The 14,218-nt window shown below is 34.8% G+C and overlaps 1 pseudogene; it reads left to right on the forward strand.

Annotated features, from left to right (window-relative positions):
* Positions 1-7,226: 7,226 nt before the first annotated feature.
* On the forward strand, positions 7,227-8,149 carry LOC134373768 (olfactory receptor 4N4C-like; annotated as a pseudogene).
* The last annotated feature ends 6,069 nt before the right edge of the window (positions 8,150-14,218 follow it).

Below are 14,218 nucleotides of genomic sequence, written 5' to 3' on the forward strand. Positions count from 1 at the left end.
TCTACCATACGACCCAGCCATCCCACTGTTGGGAATATACCCAGAGGAATGGAAATCATCAAGTCGAAGGTATACCTGTTCCCCAATGTTCATCGCAGCACTCTTTACAATAGCCAAGAGTTGGAACCAGCCCAAATGTCCATCATCAGATGAGTGGATACGGAAAATGTGGTACATCTACACAATGGAATACTACTCAGCTATAAAAACGAATGAAATACTGCCATTTGCAACAACATGGATGGACCTCGAGAGAATTATATTAAGTGAAACAAGTCAGGCACAGAAAGAGAAATACCACATGTTCTCACTTATTGGTGGGAGCTAAATATTAATATATAAATTCACACGCACACACACACAGACAAAAAAAATGGGGGGGGGTGGGGATGAAGATATAACAACCACAATTACTTGAAGTTGATAGGACAAGCAAACAGGACATTGTTGGGGGGGAGGGGGGAGGGAGGACGGAGGGAGGTTTTGGTAATGGGGAGCAATAATCAGCCACAATGTATATCGACAAAATAAAATTTAAAAAAAAAGCCAGATACAAAACATATATGTCATCTGCTTCTATTTTCATAAAATCCAAGGAAGGCAAAACTAATCTGTGATATTAGGAATCGCAAAGTGGTAACTCACCATGGTGGTAGCTGAGTGGGACAGATGGCCAGGATCAGAAGACAACTTTCTAGGGGGATGGAAATATTCTTTATCGTGGAATAGTGGTTATTTGAGTGCATGTGTTTAACAGAAGTCAGCAAGATGAACACATATCTGTGCGTTTTAATGTGTATAAGTTATATTTCAAGAAATATAACAGAAAATTTATTTTCATCTTGCTGTAAATACATATAATTTCTTGAAGGACACAAATGAATATTAGCTTTCTGTTTTGAGGTGTGGGGAGAAATGGTCATAAGAAAGACTTAGATGGACAGGGAATTTCTCACTGTGCAATGTTTTTTAATTATTAAAAAATGTGAATATGTTATCTATTACAAATTAGATACATTTGAAGAACTAAATACATTTAAAGCAGAATGAAAAATCCTAACCGTTATTCTTGCTTCCACACCTCTCATATTCATTCAACAGGTCTCACTGGCTGTCTCTCAGAAGTTTGTCTTTCATGTAAATTCTTTCCTCTATCTCCTCTTCTACCTCCTAGCCTAACTTACCATCATGTCTTGTTATAATAATTTAAATGCTCCCTAACTGATCTCCTTGCCTCCACCCTTTGTTTTCTATAACCCGTTCTTCACTCAGTAGCCAGAACAAGATTTTAAACATGTAAATCAGAAAATGGCATGCCTCTGCTCATTACATCTCACATAGAATGATGACCATTTGCCATCTCTGTGTCTGGCCCCACCTCTCTGTCTTGCCTTCTGTGTTTTTTCCATTTGCCTGTTACTGTCTTGTCACACTGACCTCCTTTCTGCTTCTCAATGTACCAGTCCCTTCCTGTCTCATGGCCTTTCAGCAGCTCTTTCTTCAAATCCTCACAGTGTTCTGGTCATTGGCTTGGTTCTATTCATTCAGATTTCAGTTGAAGAGTCACCTCCTCTGAAAGGCCCTCCCTAGCCAGCTCACCTACAATACCTGTCTCTCCCCACATCTCATTCCAGAACATCACTGTGTTGTATTTTCATCACAGCACTCATCACAATCAGATGTTTTCTCTGTGGTGTGTTTGTTTATTGCCTGTCTCCATGCATTAGAATGTAAAATCCCCAGGAACAGGGACCTTTTTTGTCTTGTTCAATGCTGCATTGTTGTCACTACAATAGAGCCTGGTTCATGGTTTTAGCTTCTAAGATGTCTAAGATGAACACTCTTTCCCAGCAGGAATAACAAACTTCCATCCTGAGGTCTGGTTTGTATCATCAGATTAATTTTATTTTAAGTATTGTGGTAAACGTTAGGAAGCAAGGTCCTTGATTATGTCTATAATTACAAAAAAAACCCATATTTTAAAAAGTTTTTGGTGGCAAGAATGACTGTCATATACTCCAAAATAGGAATATTTCTCTACATGTATTTCTCCACATATCACTTGTTTTCTCTCTATTTTTTTAAAAAATAGCATTCTTTTATCTGCTGAGTTTATTTTGTATATGTGATTTTACAGAATATGAATTTCTGTGCCTCTTTGTGTTTGTTTCTTATTTTCCTATTACTGTCTCTAAATTTGTTCCTGTTCTTTAATTTCCCGTTCTTCTTTACATTTTTATTTTTATAACTTTGTACATCTCTTTTCCCCTCCTTCTTTATTTAATCTTTTTCTCCTTTTTTACTCCTCCTACTTCTCTTTCTCTGAATTGGACATAAATAGAAGAAAACATGTTTGATTATGTATTGTACTAATGTAAAAACTGTTTAGCATTTTAATTTTTAAAATAGAAAATCTTTCCATTTGAAACAAAACATTGACTAAAACCTAAATTTTGTTGTCTTCTACTACATGATTCTTAATTATTTTTCTTTTGTTTAATAATATTTAATTGAAAAAGAAAGAGTTCCTCATCATTGCTTTAGTGGAACATAGGAGACATTCATTACTAAAATGAAAACATCAAATGTCAAGATCACAATAGGGTATATTTCTGAGGAGACCTCCTCTTGAGGAATTAGTCAGTCCTACCAACGCATAGTTCTCTTCTTTAAGAGGGATTATACCAAAAGAGTCTTTGTAAACACTTTTAACATTTTTATCTTTGCCTTTGTCTTTGTTACCAGAAATATGTTGAATCTAACATAGTTGCTACCTACTTGGCCACATTACTTCCTTTCTCGAGGTATCAATGACTTCCTATCAATTACACAATTTTTGTCTTTTTTAGTTGCAATGCAAGAAATAAAATAACCTCTCTTGGCTTTCTACCGACACCGACATAAAACATGTTTGCCATTCTGTAATCTCTGTCGCTGACAGAATGTTGATTTTAGAACTCGGAAGTGACGCAGTGACTCTTTAACTGATGTATGTTTGAGTATTTGTATTTAGCATATCTCTAGTCTTATTCTTTTGACTATATCTTGTTGGCATTCTAATAATTCCCATTGAAAGTGTTCTGCAGCTTTGTTACCTTTGAATTCCCAAAGTACATTCTCCATTGCATCACAAATTGGTTGTGTATTTCAAAATGTAAGAGGCCCCTTTGTGAGAAGAAATACTTAAGAACAGGGTGGAAAAAATCAGTTACTGTCCATTCCATTAGAAGGAAGTAACATCTCCTCTGTGAAAGTAGTGTTAGATTGCTAGAGAGGTAAATGTTTTTTTCACTCTTTATTTTTATAAGAAACAGAATGAAAAAAATGGAAACAGATATTGCAACTTTTCAGGTGCAGTTGGGACATCTGCTGTCTTGGAACACAAAGATCAGAATGATAGCAGAAGTAGAATAATGTGTGAGGTCTGAATTCAATTATACAGCAGCAGCTTTTACCTGTTCTCTCAAAATATGGTCCTAGTTGTCTTGATATTTAGAATTACTTTATTAGGAATATACACTTGTAAGGGCTTTATTAAAATGCCAATTGCCTTGGGAAGGTTAATAGTTGGTGTTAAATTTACATATCATATATTAAATGAAAGAAGTGAGGGAATGGGAATCATAACCACTGCAGAAATGCTGGGCTAAGGGTTGCAGAGAAAATTTTCACCAACTTCGTGATTCTGTAGAAGACTAGCTCTGACCGGTTTCCACACACAGCTGCGGTGAGAGGTTCTCCTTTTACAAATGGTCCTAGCACATATCATTCTGGGGCTTTGACAGCTGGCTGAAGTGAAACCTCCATAAATTCCTATCTTGTCATCTCTCAGATTTACACAGCTACCATTTCCTCAGGGATTCACTCCACAGGCAGGAACAGAGGATCTATGTCACAGATTTACTTCCTAGAAGCTAAAGCTCCTCTTAACATCTACATTTTTTCTATTTTAGTTTTGGTTTAATCAGTTCGGAATATGCTACTTATTATTATCATCCTCATCTCAGATTCTAACCTGAACACGGTCAGATGATGAAAAAACTCATGCTGAGGACCATTGAGTGACCTTCCCAAGATCTCATGGTTAAAAAATTGCAGGAGCAAAAACTTAAACCCAGATAGACAGTTGCCCAGACAGGGGCTTTTTCTATGATATTGCTTTGCCTAGAAATCATGGCATTGAAGAGCTTTAAAGGCTAATGATTTTGTTATATGTGTATAGTGCCTTTTAGAGCCACCATTAATATTAGTATCAGTTAAATATTTTATGATGCTCTTTAACTTCATCCACATTTCTCAGAACATAAAGAAACTGGTAATTTTATATTCCAAAGGGTTACAAATGAGATAGCACATATTAATAGACATCACATTTTTACTTTGGAGAAATTTGTTAAATCTATTTTTACTGGTAGGATGGATTAATGAGAAACTTTTTTTCAAGCATAAAGGTAAATCTCATTTTTATTAAGATCTCTTACAAAAAGACAAAATATGTGAGGGAATGGAAAATGAAAAGTGTTTGCACTATGTATTTTAAGGAGGATAGTGTTCAAGAAAAATAATTTATTACTAAAAAGTAGATTAAATCTCTTTGATCCTTAGAATAATTGGTGCAGAAAAGCTTTATCTACTGTTCTCACTGTTGCTTCAAAAGAAAACAATAGCGAGCCTTCTCAGAATTAATGGGAAGACAAACATGGAATCTTATAAAGGAGAAATAAAGCCAAAAGCAGAAAGTGAAAATATATTGCAAACTAAAGTAACTTTGGGAAATCAAAGGAACAAAGGAGAAAGAATATAAGTAAGATAGAGAGATGGAGGAAAAAGCAAAAGGAATAGTTAGAAAACAGGTATGACAGAAAAAAAAGAGAAGGTAAAATAGAAAACAAGCCAACTCAAATTTAAAAGTATTACTTAAGAGAATAAAATACAGAAATATTTAGTGAGAAGGGAGTGGAAGATAATAAAAGAAATATTAAAAAAGGAGGCATATGGAAATATAAAAAAGAAAGACTGGGAGAATTAGTAGCTGTGTGTGGAGATCAAGTCTCCAAACACCTGCTCTATGAACTTTCTGAGAGCCCGGACTGCAAGCGTGAACAGTGCAGAGAGCAGCCGGTAGGTGGCATGTGTGTCTGCAGCCACTTCAGCACCCTGCCCTCCCCTGCACTGCTCCGGCATTACCAGCACCAGATGCATTTTTGTATAAGCTGAAATAGAAATATAGGATAAAGGTAGAGGCAAGCATTCAGATTTCTATTTCAGCTCGGCTGACAACGTTCCTTCTCTTAATATCATTAGGACAGAAAACTGTTCTTCACAGAGATTTCTGTGTTTTATTTTACAGGGACTTCATTTTACTAGGGGAACGGACATATTATGAACGTATATCTTTGGCCTCTGAATCTGTGATGAGCACGCTGTGAGAATCACAGGTACCATATAGGAGTATAGAGGAAATTACGCAAAGGGAACACAGTGAATCAAAGATGTTAGATGATAATGACACTCGTATGTTAAGAAGTCAGTAGAACAGAAGTGAATGATAGAGAATGAACACAAGGCACAGTAGAAAAACTTGTAACCTCTAACCTCAGAGATATTTAAAAATTTCTTCTATGAACTAGATACATCTTCAATTTTAGAAAGAGTGTGAAATAACCAATTGCCTAATAATGTGTAAGATGCACACAACTTAAGAGTAAGTAGAGGGAGATTCCTGACTTACTCTTCTAATAGCAGGTTTTATGTACAGGGGTGTTAAATATTAAGGCCAATAGATGGCTAAATGAAAAAAGAAAAAAAAAGAAGGAACAAAAGAAAAGAAGGAAACTCGTAAACCAATTTAGATGGCGCTCTATGTAAATTTTTGTGCTTCAGTTTTGCCTAGGATGCAGTGTGTACTTATGTGTGTATGTGTGTGTGCATGCACGTGTGTTTGTGTGAACATGTATTTGTCTGCATGATGTAAAGTACTTCTTTTATAATTCCCAATTTTGACTATACATGGAAACCTTTGTGATCAATTAATTAGGGTTAGATATAAAAAGGGAGATCTTTTAATGTTTTGAATAGATGTGCCATTGTAAATATTTCCCTTTGAATCTTTGTTTTTATTTTCCTTCTTTCCCTCTCTTCTTTCACTTGTCTTCCCTTTCAGTTAAAGTTAATGAACCTCTCTTTCCCTCAACTCTACACTCCATATTCTGTATTATTTTTTAAAAAGTGTTCTGTGTAACTGAAAACATATGAAATATTGGTCTGTATCACACTGTAGTATTTTGCTCTAGCTCAAGTCTTCAGCTTTTTCATTTTTTTTATCTCAACCACAATCCATTTTGGGCATGCTCTAGTAACATCCTTATTTTATTTGTATATTTTATATCCAAATATATCATGATTCTATATAAACTATAAAACTTTTGAAAATAGAACTTCACAGAATGATATACAATAAAATATGTACAGAAATTCTACTATTATTGTTTTCATACCAATAAATTATCATGTGCATCCCCTAGGGTGAGCACATCTTCAATTTGGAGACCATTGTGTAGATAAGCCTCAGATCTTGTTTTCTGCAGAGGGACCAAGAGTCTTTTTATTTAAACCAGGTTGATGGATTGATGTTCTATAGAGGAAATGGAAATATTTCCAGTAAGTACAGTTGTATTATTAAAAACTTTTTATGTCAATGTTCCTAAGGTATGATTTACATACAACAAATGTGTACCAATTACTGTATAGTTCAGTAGTTTGGTAAGTTTTGACAAGTAAATAAAATAGACACATTATAATCAAGATATGAAATATTTCTGTCACCTTAGAAATCTGTCATTCCTCTTTGTTGTCAATCCTCACCCCATACTCCATTCCAATAACAACCTGAAGATCTCAATAACCGGTTTTAAGTGTTTTCTCAGAGAGGAAAATTTTTATGTACTTCATGCAAATCAGGAACAAATCTAGGGCAGCGGCATCTCAGCATTCCACATGAGAGAACAGTTAAATAGAAGCACAGGACTGAAGCAGAAGTGTGTGGCTTCAGGACGGTGTTGACAATTATGCAATGTAGAGTCATGACAGGCAGGAGAGATTTCTTAGGTTGTGCAGAGAGGTAGTATAACAGAAATGTAGCATAGCCTGATTTTAATTCAAGAAGAGCCATGATCTAGATGGAAGAGATTAATTCTTTACTCCCTGATGCTCTGTAGGCAGAGGAGATGGAAATAGAAAACATCACAGTTGTGACAGAATTCATCCTTCTTGGTCTGACCCAGTCTCGAGATACTCAGCTCCTAGTCTTTGTGCTAATCTTAATTTTCTATCTCATCATACTCCCTGGAAATTTTCTCATCATTTTTACCATCAGATCAGACCCCGGGCTCACAGCCCCCCTCTATTTCTTCCTGGGCAACTTGGCCTTCCTAGATGCTTCATATTCCTTCATTGTGGCTCCCAGGATGTGGACTTCCTCTCTGAGAAGAAGGTAATCTCCTACAGAGGCTGCATCACGCAGCTCTTTTTCCTGCACTTCCTTGGAGGAGGGGAGGGGTTACTGCTTGCTGTCATGGCCTTGGACCGCTACATCGCCATCTGCCGGCCTTTACACTATTCAGCTGTCATGAACCCTAGAGCCTGCTATGCATTGTTGCTGGCTCTGTGGCTTGGAGGCTTTGTCCACTCCATCATCCAGGTAGTCCTCATCCTTCGCTTGCCTTTCTGTGGTCCAAACCAGCTGGATAACTTCTTCTGTGATGTCCCGCAGGTCATCAAGCTGGCCTGCACTGACACCTTTGTGGTGGAGCTTCTCATGGTCTTCAACAGTGGCCTGATGACACTCCTGTGCTTCCTAGGGCTTCTGTCCTCCTACGTGATCATCCTCTGCCATGTTCGTAGATCAGCTTCCAAAGGGAAGAACAAGGCCTTGTCCACATGCACCACTCATGTCATTATTATATTTCTTATGTTTGGACCTGCCATCTTTATCTATACTCGTCCCTTCAGGGCCTTACCAGCTGACAAGGTGATTTCTTTCTTCCACACAGTGATCTTTCCATTGATGAATCCTGTGATTTATACCCTTCGAAACCAGGAAGTGAAAGCTTCCATGAAGAGGTTATTGAGTCATCATGTGGTCTGTTGAATAAATTTTATAATAAGAAGTCAAGAAGGAGAAATTCTGGCTGGAACTTATTTATTCATTTAACAAACGCTGTTTTTTTTTATTGAGGATCTCCCACTTCTCAGGTACTATTGTAGGCAGTGGAGGTAGAGTTATGCATAATGAGAAAATAAATTTGGTATATTTAAAGAATATAAAAGAAGCCCCAGAGTGGTTGAATTATAATGAATTATTATGAGAGATTTAGGGGTTAAATTTTATGTGACAGTAAGGGTCAAATCCCTAAAGTCCTTTATGCTGGGAGTTTTATCATATTTTAATTGCAGTAGAAACTTATTTTCATATTTTAAGAAAGAGAGTGACTCATCTACAATTTTTTCCTCTATGAGTTAGAGTAACATCATGGATTTTAGGCAGAGATGCATAGCTATAAAACATCAAGAGCCAAATGTTACATTGCAGGTATGTTTTGAAAATGACTACATATATGTGTGTGTATATCTATGTATGTAAACACACACACAGACATATACGTATACGTATATACATATATATATACATATACACACACATATATTTCCAAAATTTGATCAAGGGATAAGAAAGATGTCAAAAATTATGTCACTTGATTTATTTTTCAGAGCTTTGTGATTATTATTATTCAGTACTACAGAGTATGTTGTAGATTACATAAATCACTCTAGTTATTTTGAACATATTGGTGTTTTAATGTGAGAAACTAGATACTTAAAGAATATTTTCAAAGGTAAAAGACCATTCTTTGTGCTGGCTATCCAGAAATGATTGCCAGAAAAACACTGTAAAGCTGACCTACTGAGTAACCTATCCCTGCAATAACCTAACCAGGAGACTGGAAAAACAAGAAGCCACTTTGCCAGCTCTTGGTGCAAAGACCGTATAAATTAGTCATGGTTTTGGATCAGGAAAATAGCACAGAGTGCCTCTCATGTTATTGCCTCTCTCCAAATAATTTTATTCTAAATTTAAGTTTTACATGAGTACATTTGACAGTCAGAATCTGGAAGGTTATTTGCAAAAGTTCTATTAAAATCTGTGTATATGTTGACAGCTTCTTCAGAAAACAAAACAATGCAAAAATGATAGAAAAATATAAAAATTTTGCAATCATGGAGGTGAATAAGGACATTGAAGTTTGGCATAAAAACTAGAAAAAAGAAAAAATTACCATTATATTTGATACGTAAAAATGAAAAAAATGTATGTGTAGGCATAAGGCAAAAAATCTGCCCATTGTATATAGATGTGTAGATTATTTTTTGCAAAATTATAGAGATTTGTGTGGAAATTAAAATGAATGTTCTCTACAGGATTTTACAAGAGAGCACCCATGCATTAAAAATTAAAATAAAAAGCTATTAATTAAGGAAATTGATATAAATGATAAGAGATTATTTACGTAATGCGTAAAGAATATTCGTAAGTGAATATGAAATAGGTACATACCAGAAGGAAATGTGGGCAATGGAAACTAATAGGAAATTTACAAAGTAAAATTTGGAAAAGCTTATAAACACAAGAGTAACTTTATCCTCATAAACCAATCATAGGAATAAAGACCACTGATTCTGGTTAGCATTCAGAAAAATGTTGCTCATGTTTTATCAACAACAACAAGAAGTAGAATTAAAATTATGCTTTTCTAGGAGGCCTTCTTGTATTGAACTCCAGAGAGTGGCAAGGCCTTTATCAGGAGCAGAGAGCTATGGCAGCTTCCACACCTGTGGGCAAGTGGACAAGTGATGCTAACACAGATTTAGATACTTTATAAAAGAGAGGAAAAACAAGCTGAGCTTTTAATGACATATGGGATGTAGTCAGATCAGAATCTGCAAAAGCTTCAAACAGAAAAATAAATAGCTCACTTTAAAAACTTTCTTCCTTCTTTCTGCTAATACCTATACCAATAATTTGCATAGAAAAGAGGTAGTGAAGGAAAAAATAAGTCAGAGGGAATTTTTTCATTCTTAATTATTATTGAAATGCTTAAATGTTGGTGTCTGCAGAGTTGAATCCAAAGAGAAAGAAAACTATCTGAATCGTGGCTCAGTCTCTCCTAGCTCAAGTACTAACAGATCAAAGGTATGAGTTCCTCACTGGCAGTGATACCAGAGTGTGAGGTTTAGACGAATCAGAGATAAATACAATCTAATTAAAGATAACTCGAAGCCCCAGCTCGGTGGGCCTTTGGAGAAATCTGAATAATTAGACCCTCATTGTAACTTTTAGACAGAGGAAAAGAATTTAACTTTCTGAAAAACGAAACCTATAAAATTAAATATTATTTTTTCTCCGTAATTTTTAAACAAAGTGTTAAAGATACAATAGAAAATTAGAAGATCTGTCAAAACATAAAAGAAAAATGAGGAAAGAATATGTTATACTTAATAGAAAAATTATTAATAGAGGTAGACTCTCAGTTGTACTATTTAATAAAATTATCTGATAAGGACTTTAGAAAACTATTATGAATATATTGAATAAATAACTAAAATAAATAAATAATAATTGATGGGATAGTAATTTTAGGAGAGCAGTGCAAACTCTTACTGTAAAGGATATTCTAGAATGGAAACAATAATATTTGAAATCAAAAGAATTCCTTAGATGTGCTGAACAGCATTTTAGACACTACCAATGAAATGACTGATGACTACAACAAAACGTTGAACTTTCAGAAGGAGAGAACAGACCTATAGTTACTAGAAGTGGGAAAGGGGAGGGGGAGGAGATTAGTGAGTAATTGGGTAAGGGATGCAAAGAATAATTAAAATTTGTAATATGAACATGCTAATAATAGTGATTTGATCATCACACACTGTACACAAATACTGATAGTCAATTCTGTACACCATAAATATGTGTAATCAAAAAATAAAGCACAATGTAAATGCCATCAACAGAAGATGCAATATACTAATTGTGTTATGTTCATACAATAAATAATACCACAGTGCGGTGAAAAAAATTAACAAATACCAATCCTTCTTAAACATTTTCAAAAAGTTGAAGCAGATGGAATTCTTCCAAACTCATACTACAAGGCTAGCATTGCCCTAATACCAAAACCAGGCAAGTACACAACAACAACAAAAATCTACAGGTCAATGTCCCTAATGAACATAGATGCAAAAATCCTCAATAAAATACTAGAAAATTGAATCCAACATCACATCAAAAAGATTATACATCTAAATCAAGTGAGATTTATCCCACAGATGCAAGTATGGATCAACATATACAAATCAATAAACATAATACATCATATCAACAGAATGAAAGAAAAAATATGATCATCTCCATAGATGAAGAAAAAGCATTTATTAAATTCAACATTCCTTCATGATAAAGACTCTCAACAAATTAGGTATAGAAGAAAAATATCTTAAAACAATAGGGCTATATATGAAAAACCCAAAGCTAACATCATACTGAACAGGGAAAAACTGAAAGCTTTCCCCCTAAGAACTGGAACAAGACAAGGATGCCACTCTCAACACTTCTATTCAATATAGCACTAGAAGTCATAGCCAGAGCAATAAGGCAAATGAAAGAAATAAAGGGCTTCCAAATTGGAAAGGAGGAAGTGAAGTTGTCCCTGTTTGCAGACAACATGATTTTATGTAGAGAGAGAGACACAAAGACTCTACTAAGAATCCCCACGACCTGATAAACAAATTCAGTAAAGTTGCAGGATACAAAATCAGCATACAAAAGTCAGTAGCATTATTGTACACCAACAATGAAGTAGCAGAAAATGAAATCAAGAAAGTGATACCATTTACAAAGTCAAGAAAAAATAAGATAAAATACCTAGGAATAAATTTAAGCAAGGAGGTGAAAGATTTCTGCCATAAAAACTATAAAACATGAAGTAAAGAAATTTAAAAAGATGAAAAATAAAAGAAAGATATCCCAGGCCCTTGGATTGAAAGAATCAATATCATCAAAAATGACTATAATACGCAAATTGATCTAGAGATTCATTGCAATCTCCATCAAAATACAATGAGATCCTTCACAAAAATAGAAAAAAAAAATTCAAAAGTTTATCTGGAACAACAAGAAACCCCCAAACCAAAACAATCCTGAGCAAAAAGAACCAAGCAGGGTGGTGGGTAATCACACTCTCTGACCTCAAAGCATACTACAAAACTATAGTAATCAAAACAGCATGGTACTGGCATGAAAACGGACACATAGACAAATGGAACAGAACAGAGAATTTGGAAGTAAATCCATGTACCTACAGCTAACTGATCTTTGATAAAGGAACCAAGAACATGGATTGGGGAAAGGACAGTCTCTTCAATACAAAATGCTGGGAAAGTATGAGATCCACATGCAGAAGAATGAAACTAGACCCCTATCTATCGCCCTTTGGCAAAATCAACTCAAAATGAATTAAAAACTTAAATGTAAGACCTGAAACTACAAAACTTCTAGAAGAAAACATAGTGGAAACACTTCAGGACATAGGACTGTGCAAAGATTTTATGAATAATACTTCGGAAGCACAGGAAACTAAGCCAAAATTTGTCAAATGGCATTATATCAAACTTAAATTCTTCTGCACAGCAAAGGAAAACAATTAGCAAAGTGAAAAGTCAACCTACAACAAAGGATTAATATCCAGAATATATCAAGAACACAAACAACTCAATTGCAAAAAGCACATAATGCAATTTTAAAAATGGGCAGAGGAACTGTAAGACATTTTTCAAAAGAAGACATACAAATGCCCAACAGTTATATGAAAAAATGTTCAACATTACTAATCATCACATAAATGCAAACCAAAACCACAATGAAATATCATCTGTCCCCAGTTAGAATGGCTATTATCAAAAAGACAGAAATCAACAAATGTTGTCAAGGATGCCAAGAAAGGAGAATTCTTATACCTTATTAGTGGGAATGTACATTAGTACAGCCATTATGAAAAACAGTATGGAGATTTCTCAAACAACTACAAAGAGAACTATCAGAGGATACAGCAATCCCACTCCTGGGTATATATCCAATGGAATGAAAATCATCATGTTGAATGGATACCTGCATTCTCATGTTTATCACGGCTGTATTCACAATAACCAAGAGTTGAAACCAACCTAAGTATCCTTCAGTGGACGGTAGGATAAAGAAAATGTGGTGTATACACAATGGAATACTACTCAGCCATAAACAAGAATGAAATTCTGCCATTTTCAGCAACATGGATGAGCTTGGAGAAAATAATATTGAGTGAAATTTCTAAGAGAGAAAAATATCATATGTTCTCACTCATACATGGACGTTAAAAAGGTTTATCTCATAGAAGTACAGTGTAAAAGGGTTACTAGAGACTGATGGGGGATGGGGTAGATAACACAGGAGGAGTGTGGTCAGTGGATACAAAATTCTAGAGATAGTAAGAATGTAATCTAGTGTTCTATAGCAATATAGGGAGACTACAGTTTAAAACAAAGTACTGTGTATCTTTGAGTAGTAACTAGTCAAAATAATATTGAATGTTCCTAAAACAAAGAGGGGACAAATGTTTGAAGTGATGGATGTACCAAGTGCTCTCATATGATCATTGTACACAGTATGGATATACCTAAATGTAATATTATAGTCTATAAATATACATAATTATCATGGATCAATTAAGAAAAGTAAATTAAAAAGAGAGATAAAAGAGAGAGATAGTAGAGTAGTGGTTAGCAGAGACAGTGATGAGGGGGCAGGTAAATGTTGGTAGATAGGTACAAATTTACAAAGTTACAGTTAGATAGGAAGAACAGGTTCTGGGGCTCTAGGGTAACAGTAGCTAATAACATTGTACTGTGAATTTCAAGATAGTCAGAAAACGGGATCTTGAATATTATAACCACAATGAAATGGTAAATGTTTAGGTGATAGATGCATTAGCCATTGTGAGTGGATCATTATACAATAAATGCATGTCCTGAAACAACAAACTGTACTCAATAAATGTATACAATAAAAAACCAAAATTTAAAAAATAATAAAAATAAAAGTAAGAAATAAACATGCACTAGACATTTT

The sequence above is a fragment of the Cynocephalus volans genome, chromosome 3 (assembly GCF_027409185.1).
Source record: "Cynocephalus volans isolate mCynVol1 chromosome 3, mCynVol1.pri, whole genome shotgun sequence".
Lineage (NCBI taxonomy): Eukaryota > Metazoa > Chordata > Mammalia > Dermoptera > Cynocephalidae > Cynocephalus > Cynocephalus volans.